Genomic DNA, 10,607 nt, shown 5'->3' on the forward strand with positions numbered 1-10,607 from the left:
AGATCTTAGATCATAGATCATAGATCTTAGATCTTAGATCTTAGATCATAGATCATATATCGTAGATCTTAGATCATATATCGTAGATCGTAGGTCATAGACCATAAATCGTAGATCATAGATCTTAAATCATAGATCTTAGATTGTAGGTCATAGAACATAAATCGTTGATCGTAGATCGTAGATCTTAGATCATAGATCGTAGATCGTGGATCTTAGATCATAGATCGTAGATCTTAGATCTTAGATCTTAGATCATAGATCATAGATCTTAGATCTTAGATCGTAGATCGTAGGTTGTAGGTCATAGACCATAAATCGTAGATCGTAGGCCATCATAGACTATAGAACGTAGACCATCATAGACCATGGATCGTAGATCGTAGATCATAGCTTTTAGATCGTAGATCGTAGACTATCATAGACCATCATCGAGCATCGACCTGCATAGTCATCCTGACCATTGCGGGGACAGACAGAATGTCATATGTGTCACCGCCTGTAGATTATTTTGACGTGCCAATGCAGCTGTCACTTATATCGCGGGCAGTTGTTGACATTATTGTGTTATGTCACCTCCAGGCTGTTTACAGAGGAGTTGCAACTAAATATAGCTTCATCTGAAAACATGGCGCGTCGTCCCGAGATAGATAGATACGCACGCACAAATACACGCACGCACGCACACACGCATGCACGCCCACACGCACACAAGCACACACACACACACATACAAACGTACGCCTGCGTGCGCGTGTGTGCGTGCGTGCGTGTATTTGTACGTGCGTGCATGCGTGTGTGCGTGCGTGCGTGTATTTGTGCGTGTGTATCTATCTATAGTATATATATATAATGTAACTTGGTTAAAACAGCTTAGAAAAAGAGTGTACTGACAAATTATATGAGTAAATCTAATAAGTTGTATAAGTAATTATCTGGGAATAGTCAAACTGTATTTTTTTTAAATATATATCTGTATACATATTTGCCGATTGGCAGCAGTATGAGAATAAACGTGATGATGGTTATATACACGTTTTATTCTACGCCATCCCCCACGGGTAGTGTTCATATAGCAGTTCCGAATCGGTAATTTCCGGTTGCAAACTTCAGCGCTTTTATTCCCCAATGCGACAGCAATTAACGTTCGACCGACAGATGTGACGGTGAGAGTGTCATATACATGACACCGCTTAAAGGGTTGAAAACACACACGACCGTGTTCGATATTTTATTGTGATTTTTATTAGAGTGCATGTGTGTCACATCCGCACGTCCCAGTTGCAAGATAGATATCAGATTATTCATGGAGTAGACAATATGGATCAAGGATAGTTTGGACCTCGTAAATTTGTTTTCGCATAATATTATGTGCCAAACTAATTCGGGGTGATAAATTAGACTTGTCGACAATATTTGAGTACCGATGCCGTGCGTGAATATTGAGAGGAATAGGGACCCAGAAACGTAGGTATCACTCTGGTTTACACCCTATTTGGTTGCTCGTTTGAGTCGGATTAAATATTCAAATAAGAATTCAAACTCAATCGAATAGATATTATTTTAATACCAAAAAACAACAGTTCGTTCAAGTTTTATCGTACGATGACATAACAAGCGTATTATATGTAGGTGTAGTGCGTGTAGTTTTAGTAGTCAAATCCTATAGATATAGTTAGAGAGCTACAAATAATAACCTAGAGAAAAAACTTTCCTACCTATATGTACCGTAATAGTTTAACACAATATGCATAGATTATGGTGAGACCTCGTGATTAGCAGAATTTGTACATAAAATGTTTAATTTAATTACGCATGTAAGTCCTTCTTAAAACTAATCTCCGCGCAATGCATACCAAAATATGTGAACACTAAATATTAAAGATGCTGATCATTAAAATCAGCAGTTAAAAACAACAACAACAACAACAATAGTATGTCCTATAAACGCGTGTCTCTGTGTAGATCTACAGTGCATTACAGAAATTGCAATTTCCCTCCTGTACTGGCTTATTATGTTAATAGCATTAAATTTATTAGTGAGCAGGACTTATATACACGGGTGTATGATTACACTATATTAGAAATCCGCTTTCCTCCGAGCGAGTAGTGCTCTTTGATAACAATGTCTTGTAATCAAAATAACAAGCACTTCCAAAGCTTTTTTTACTATTTACACTAAAACCACTCAAATCACTAACAATTGTTGTCGAGAAATTGCGAGAGAATCTCGCCGACATTTTTCCCGACGATTAAATGCAGTCATAATTAATTTCTCGTCGTCTCGAGTCCTTCCTTTCGACCGACATCACCCGCGGACTAAAAACCATCTCAGCCATTAAAGTGATTACGTGACCATAAATAGTAAAAGTAAAAAAAATTCCACTTTTTCACAAAATGTAAATAATTCTGTTCACTTTTTATGGTTAAAATGTTGCATTGTAATTATACTTCCTATTTTGCTATAATTATTGTTCGATGTAAACATACACTCGTGACTCATACATAGCCCATAGCAAGCAATTAATATCAGGATCATAATATCACATCGTCAAGGTTTTTTGGATTTTTAACTGGTTGTGAAACAATCTTATCAGGTAAGAATTTGACGATACATTTAGTCCCGTTAGTATGTACTTTTAATGTAAATAAATGGCAACAAAATTTTTACAATATACAACATAGAAAATTCGTGACGTAGTCAATTTAATAGTCGCATGTAGTACCGCCTCAACCTTAGATATGCACTGACGCGATAACTAATTAACCGGCAAGCCACATTCCACGAAGGTGACTTCCCACGCGCTAGCTGAGTAAAAAAAAATAATAATACGTCAACCGCGGTGAATTGTCGGTAATTCTTTTCGGCTTCAGGCTTTACTCTAAGCCGACCGCGGGCTCTCTGTCCGTGTAACAGCATCCAGGGGCTCCTTGTCAGAAACAAAATTGGTCTTAACATTAGCATTAACTTTACGATGTTTCTGACAACGGCCCCCAGCTAACTGTTGAACTCGGGGTTTCAAGCGACCGCGGGCTCTCTGTCAGTATAAAGGCCAGCTAAACGTTGAACTAGGTCGTGATTACAGTGAAGATCGTTACGCTGTCGCCAATTTGCTTCGTCTTTACATGACAACAAGGACCTACTCGAGAGCGCGGATTCCAGACAAATCGAAGCGATGAGTGGCAAGTATAAAGTAAAAGAAAGCAGAGACAAGTAAAGTAAAGACAAGTAAAGACAAGTAAAGACAAGGAAGAAGCAAGTAAAAGAAAGCAGAGACAAATCGAAAAACGATGGGTGGTAGTAGAGCGAAAAAAAGAAGATAGCGCGATGCGCATTCGTGAAACAAACACTGCACGGGCGTGTGCGAATTAGCCAGGTGTATGGGACTGTATGCTAGCATTGCGATAACCGAGAAAGTCAAAAGAACTGGAACTGGAACTGGAACTGGAGAACTCGCCGTAGTAGATCTCTACTCGACGTGAATCGCTCGAAAATGGCCGCTCGCCCCGAATACATGTTATCAGGGGTTGAATAATGACAAAAATGTCAATATAAAAAATAAAAACTATTTGTCATTATTCACCCCTGATGTTATTACTCATCAAACCTGATCGATAAAAAAAGATGGCACAGCGTAAAACGTAAAAAGAGGGGAGGGGGTGTAATTGCCATGCTTAGTAATCTCTCGGTGGCGGAGGCGGCGGCGAGGTAGAGAATGACCCTGACGACGTCGACTCGACCCGACTGGACGGCGCCGTCGCGTCGGCATTCCACGTCGGCAGCCGACCGTGACGCTGCGTCGTCGGCTGCCGACAATCCGAGCTGTCGGATCCGAGAACATCCAACGCGTCGCTGCGCACGAGCGGCTTCTGCTTGAGCGACGGAGCGACGTCGTCGGCGTTGAAGCGACGCCGTAGCTCGGCAGCGATGAGACCGGCCGCTTCGCGCTTGCTGCCACCGGCGGCCGCAGCGACCGCAGGTTGACCCGACGTCGACGACGAATCTCTGCTGTCGGTACTGTCCGCTCTCGCGTTGTTCAAGATGCGTCGGTTCACAGCTGAAGGAACGTCCACGGAGTTCGTCATCACGGGGTTAGGAGCGACCTGCCGATAGAGGTGACTGCTGACGGAGTTAGGGGGTTGCCGACTACCGGCCACAGCGTATCTCGCCGCCGCGACGTCGTCTCGCGACAGTGGCGCCCTGCTCGCACCGGGTATGACGACGATGTTCGGTTCGAGCACGGGCGAGAGAACGCTGGGCGAGTGTCCGCCAGACGACGCCACGTCGACGCTGTGACTGCTCGCGTACGGTCGCCGACGTTTCGGCTCCTCTTCCAGGATCGGGATGTCTATGCTGCGACTGGCGGCCGCGGATTTCCGCCTGTCGCCCGTCCGACGACCGGGCGACGCGCGTTCGCTGTCCAGCGCGCGCCCGCTCGGCGACCGGCCGCGAGGTGGCGCCACTATATACGCCGACCGCACCGGCGATTTCTCGCCGACCGACCGACCTTCGCCGACGCCGCACGTCCCCGATCGCGGCGCCACCTGCTGCTGATACGAGTCGACGCCAACGCCAGCTCGGTCGGCGACGCATATTTGCTCGAGAGAGCTAGTCCGCGGCCACGGCATCGGCGGCGGCATCTTCGCGTCGTCCAGATCGAGGCTCTGTCGCTGCGTCGACGGCAATCCCGTCAACACCTTCTCCGACCACTTGAGCGACGTCGAGCGAGGCAGCGGCTTGGGTTTGTCGGCGGCGACGACCGACGCCGTCTTCGTCGTTGCCGTCGTCGTCGTCGTCGGCGGCGGTGGGGAAGAGGAGTCAGGAGGCGTCGATAGCGGTCGCGTCGTCGTCGTCGTCGTCGTCGTCGTCGCTCGCGCGCACGGTCCGTCGACCTCCGTCCGCGACCGCGTATGCGCGTCCGGCGACGACGTCGCACCGTTTTCGAATTCCGACTTCGTCGCGTCTCGAAGCGAGTTAACCGGAAGCGCGTTGGGAATGCACGTCACTTCCGGTTGCCAGTTGGCGACGAGCGGCGACCCGTACGTCGGCGGGATCATCCGCATTTCTTCCGGTGACGTCACAGCCTGCATGGGGAGGAAAAGAAGAGAAGAGAACGTGGTCAGACTGCGCTCATGCACAGACGCGCGCGTGAGAGAAAAAACGAGGGCGAGGACACGGCAACCACTTTACGCTGCGGGAATCCTCCGCGGGAAGGGTCTTCGCTATATTTTGTGTGTGCTAAATTTACGGAGAGATGCCACTGATGGAGAATTACCGTCATGCCAGTCACGCAGACGAATTAGACACACGAGCGAGCGAGTGTCCATTCCTAAGAGGCAGACTACTGTACTGTCGCAAGACTGCCATGATGTTAGTAATGACATGAGTAGGTAGAAGAAGAAGTTGTTGTTTAGTCTTAGGTGCAAGCCTAACCTACATATGTATGCATGTATATAATATTATATATATATATATATGTATATATATATATATATATATATATACATATCGCATTAAAATTGGATACTAACATAAACCGCTACGGGTCCAAAGAGCTGCTCATTGCTAAAATAGATACTCTTTCTTCCCTTTGATATTAAATATCAAAAAAATATATTACAAACAAATTTTGTTTGCCCCAATAGCTACGTGCGCGCCTCTGCACCTCTACACTAACGCATCCCCATTACACAGCCACAAGTGCCTAAGCAGATATCCGTCTAACAGCTCTGTCAGATTAAATAGCTACTAATCTGTTTATCCGGCTATTTATTCATCCACGTTTATTCTATACACTCCGCGCTCAAAAACAGCCATTTTCGCTCATGAAATCTACTCACCTCTAAAAGCGATAACGTCGATACACCTACACAAACCCCGATACTGAATATTTTGTCTCTCTGAAGCGCTGAATGACCGAACCGAACAGCTACGTCAAATGCGTACAGGTCCCTCTCAATGGATATACCTCTCTTCCAATAGGTAATTGACCGTCCGATAATTTGTAAGACCTTCAAACAGCGTCCCTTCAAATACAACTTGCTTCCACAATCATCTACACTTTCCATGCGAATCGCTTCAAAAACCTGCCGTTAATCCATTGAAATACCTATACGGGATTTTCTCCCTGATAGCTTAACCCCTTCCCAAGAAGCTACACGTGCCTTCAAACAACAAGTCGCCTTTCTAGCCACCTAAATTCTTCCTCCTAAACCGGTACAGTTTCCTCTACCGCCAGCAAACTTTCCTCGATCTCCGCAATAGGCTATTCGTCCCTTCAACCAGAAATACACGCGCATCCACCCAAAACAGCTATCTATATTCTGCCTCCCCAACTGGTACTCGTTCCACCACTACCAGTAAACTTTCCTCGATCTCCCGTTCGTCAGTTCAACTAGAAACACGCAACCTACGCCATTACGCCAACGCCATTACGTACATGTACCCAAAACAGCTACTTGTCCAGCACTTTGGACCGTTGTTTGTTCTAGTCTCAGGCAGGCAGGCAAGAGGCAGTCTATGAACGAGAAGAGAGAGAGAGAGAGAGAGAGAGAGAGAGAGAGAGAGAGTACTAGGGAGCTTCGTGGCTCGTACCTACTGTGTGTGGCCGGGGCCGCCGCTTTTCACATTGCCGTTAGCGAGGAAGAAGTTAGTTTCAGTAAGACCGGCTAGTGGCTGGGCATACTCGAATCTACGCGGATCGTGGTGCCGTGCCCTCGGCGACTCGGTATAGGTTTGCAACTCGCTGCCGCTGGCCGGTACCAGCGCCTGATCCCTGCTGCTGTTGCTGCTGCTGTTGCCGTTCATGCCTCGATGCTGGAAGTAATCGTATATAATGTAATCGTTCGTGTATCGTTTGAAGCGCGCGCGTGTGACACACACACGCCCACACGCAAACACGTACGGACGTACGGACGCAGGCGCGCGCCCGCGCGCACGCACGCACGCACGCACACACACATGAACACACACGTGTTTGTGCGAGTAGGCCTACACTCGCTATATATATAGACTCCGCCAGTCAGAGTATTTTTATTACTGTAGATGTCAATTGACTGTAGATGTCAATGTACCTTATACCACATACCTAACCTCGCACCATGCAATATTGTGACGAGAGTGTTGAGAAAGGGAGAAGGGGCATTCATACTAGCGCGATGGTGAAGGTACACGGGGATTCCATACGCATGCGCACGCGTACGAATTTATTAGGTGTGTGGGCATGTGACCGTACGTTCGCGCTCGTGTGTATGTGTGTGTGTGTGTGTGTGTGTGTGTGTGTGTGTGTGTGTGTGTGTGTGTGTGTGTGTGTGTGTGTGTGTGTGTGTGTGTAAGCCTATAACTCGCAATTTGCGTAAATCTATGATTTCTTTATATCGCCCTATGGCGCCACGCCCTATAGACGGACGGTACGTGCATTTCTCGCGAAAAGCTATTCTGTGTGAAGCGCTGTTTAACTCACAAGGTCACCTATATCGCGTGGACGCTGTCCGAGTATCGTAAAATACTAGCGCCGTTTCGAAACCATCGCGTTTTAGACGGTATCGTGTTGAGACGCAGCTCATAGTTTGGTGTGAGTATCAGGGAGCGCGTATAAGTGTACAAGATATAGTTTGTCATTGATACGCTCCTGCGTGATATGGCGCTACCGGATCGGACACTAGAAGTACATTGCGATTTTATCGCTTAAGTATCTGCGCACATAGGAAAGCGATCGTAGAGACAAGCGCGGTTGAGTCCTTATATATGGATAGAAGGCTATGAGCTCCTGCCAGTTAATATTCCGGTAGAGAAGCTATCGCTGAGAAGGAATAAGTAGGTAAACCTTCTTTCATTTTATTTCTGCTGAAACGACACGCATGGTTTTCCTATTTGGGCAGCATGTGTACGCTGCGTTGGGTTAATGCTGAGAGGGCTTCGATTGATGATCAGAAGAGTGAATAATTCTTGCCGCCTTGTTTTGTGGCAGAAATAAACAGTACACACACAACTATCTCACGATTTTCTGCTGGCAGAGAATAGTGCTTGTGTCATCTCTTCGGGTAGAATACTGCAGTGGGCGACAACATGCTGTACTCGACGGGAGGGTCGGCTAGAAGGCGAAACTACATGGCGGTCTGAAAGGGGTCCGCGATTGAGACATTTGGCCAAGATATAACCGATGTTTACCTGTATCAAATGCACGGAGTAAGCTTGTTGGTTGACATCCAAAATGTCGCATTAATTGGTGGTCGCTCTCAGCCACTGGCGAGGTCGGCGCTGGCGTACCGTTAAGGTCAATGAGGCGCAATCAGTGAACGGAGCTACTGTCACGTAGCGGAGCTGCAAAGACTATAGTATCAGGATACTACTCACCACGCTTCATCCGTCAATGTTTAACTATTTACTGAAAGAAGAAGCTAGTCCAACTGTAGCCAGCGTCGTAAGCCAATAGTGCATTAGTCCAACTGATCGTAATTCTTATATATCACCCCATCCAGACGACTGACTATTATGGCACATCACTAACGCACAGGGAGGACAGGCAGGGGAAGCAAGCGTTGTATAACAGACAGGATAACGACTTAGCCCTGGTTAATAGTTGCTGGTGAATTCCAGGGGCCGATCCGTAGACGCAGCGGTTCAATTCGATTTGCAATCAGTCGATTCGCACTTAATTTATTCGATGTGGCTATAGCTAACGCTGGACGATTGTCCATCGTCTCTGAGATTCTCCGGCGGGGGTTCCTCAATTCTATTTGGGTAGGGTCGTCTGTAATTCATCGGTGGTTGAGCCGCGCGTCGACCGGGCATGGGCGTTGCGGTGGCCGCCGTTTCAACCGCCAGTCGACGACCGGTCCTATCTCCTACGTCCGTATATAATCTCCGCGCCTATAAAAATTTCAAGTGCTGAGACGGATGTGCGGATTGGAAATGCGTGAGTTTGCTGTGGTGCTGGCTTAGACGATGTTGGCGCGTAATCTGCGGCGAACCGCAGTTCCTCCGCAGTAGCTGCCGATGGATTTTGTTAGGAACAACCCATTACTACGGTCGGCTTTTTACTGTGGATCAGGAAGAATGGAACGCGAACCGCGGACTATCCAAACGGCATTTTTTAGACATCGCGCCACCGTTGTTTGCTATAGAGCGCCCGAGTGCCCATCGTCTGTAGTCTCGGGCTGTCTCAGAGATTTCACACGAGGATAGTTGTCCATCTACTGATGCTTCGGTGGCTTCTCGATCAGCATTTGGAGTAGCCTAGTGCGACTGATGGGCGGCTTGATCGCGCCGCAGGGGCGGTACGATTGCGGTGCGCGCTGAATGAGGCAGGTTGCAAGATTTTGCAAAAAAAACCCTTAGGTAAGCGCGGTAGTGCTGGGGTAGCGACGCGGTTCGGTGTTTATATCTGTGGTTTGGTTTTGTGTGTTTTTGTGGCTGTTAGAGGTAGGGCTTGAGGGTGGTGGGGGGGGGCAGCGGGGGGGTATTTAAGTCGGTTCGGTTTCCTTTCGAGGATTCGGGGTAAAGCCGGGTTCGGGTCGTGATTCGCGGGGTTTCGGGCGTTTTTGTCGGGTGGGGAGGGGTCGGGGTTCGGGAGAATTGGGTTTCGTCGGGCTCGTCATTCGAACACTGCTGGCGTCGTTGGCGGTCCGGGAGTGAGGTGGCGCGTGGGGTGGCGGTGGGGGGTGGGTGAGCGTACGTTAGCCTCGTCGGGTCGGGGTCGGGGGTTTGTTCGGGTCGGTCGGGTTCGGTTGTTTCGTCGTTGGTCGTCGCTCGACGTCGTCCGTCACGAGGCACGAATGTGCGTTCGCTCTTTCCGTCGGTCGTCCGTCAGCAAGAGCGTGCCGTCCGTCGTCGTCGTCTGTCGGTTGTCGTACGTCGTCGCGTTCTCTCATCGTCGATGTCGAGGTCGTCAGTGGTCGTCGTGCATCGCGGGTCGGTCGGTTTTCGTTCTGGCATTTTTTTTTGTTTCGCGTCGTTCCGTGTCGTTCTGTCGTCAGCACATTACGAGAAAAAACGCGTCGCTCTGCATGCACACGTCGTCGGCGCTGCTTTCACGCAGCCGTCCGTCCGGAGCTTATAAGCGGGCTTGGTCTGCACGTACAGAGCTGGAGATGAAACAAAGCGCTGAAGTTGCTCCGGCTGCAGTTAATAAGTTACGGCTCCGGTCGTTAGTAGGATTATTATACGCAGGGTGCGCAGCGGGGTGGGTCCGGGCGTCACACGGGTCCTTGGGCGTCTTGGGGGCGAGGTCTTGATTTGGCAAATCTCGTTTTTCGTATGAGTTCTCTTGCTCCGGCTTTCCGATTTGGACGCATGGATGAAATTCGGGTCGAGTAACCGGGGGGAAGGTGGTCACGGAACTGTAAAGCAATAGGCTCATCAGACGAGCTGGAGCCATGCTTGTAGTGCGCACACGCACACGCACGCACGCACGTACGCATGCACACACACGTACGCACGCCACCGGCGCACACACGCAGAGACAGTTACCACACAAGCGGCGATCACAGCAGGCGACGAGGCGAGCACACGACACACACACCAGGGGGGCGGCACGAGGTACAACACATCACACACTACACAACATAACACACAAGCAGCCCACAGACACAACACGTAGTGACTG

At 48.6% G+C, this 10,607-nt stretch overlaps 1 long non-coding RNA gene across 2 annotated transcripts in view; it reads right to left on the minus strand.

Moving 5' to 3' along the window:
- Window positions 1-4,912: 4,912 nt before the first annotated feature.
- LOC106810247 overlaps window positions 4,913-10,607 on the minus strand; it is a 10,737-nt gene continuing 5,042 nt past the window's right edge. Inside the window, exons 2-3 of one of the 2 annotated variants that reach the window (XR_001393985.1) lie at window positions 6,600-6,817; window positions 4,913-5,085 (exon numbers count right to left, since the gene is read on the minus strand). This is a non-coding gene — a long non-coding RNA (uncharacterized LOC106810247). Of the gene's footprint in view, window positions 5,086-6,595; window positions 6,818-10,607 lie in introns of both variants that reach the window. The other variant, XR_001393984.1, reaches the window with a different exon arrangement.

This window comes from Priapulus caudatus, unplaced genomic scaffold (genome assembly GCF_000485595.1).
Source record: "Priapulus caudatus unplaced genomic scaffold, Priapulus_caudatus-5.0.1 Scaffold423, whole genome shotgun sequence".
NCBI classification, from domain to species: domain Eukaryota; kingdom Metazoa; phylum Priapulida; class Priapulimorpha; order Priapulimorphida; family Priapulidae; genus Priapulus; species Priapulus caudatus.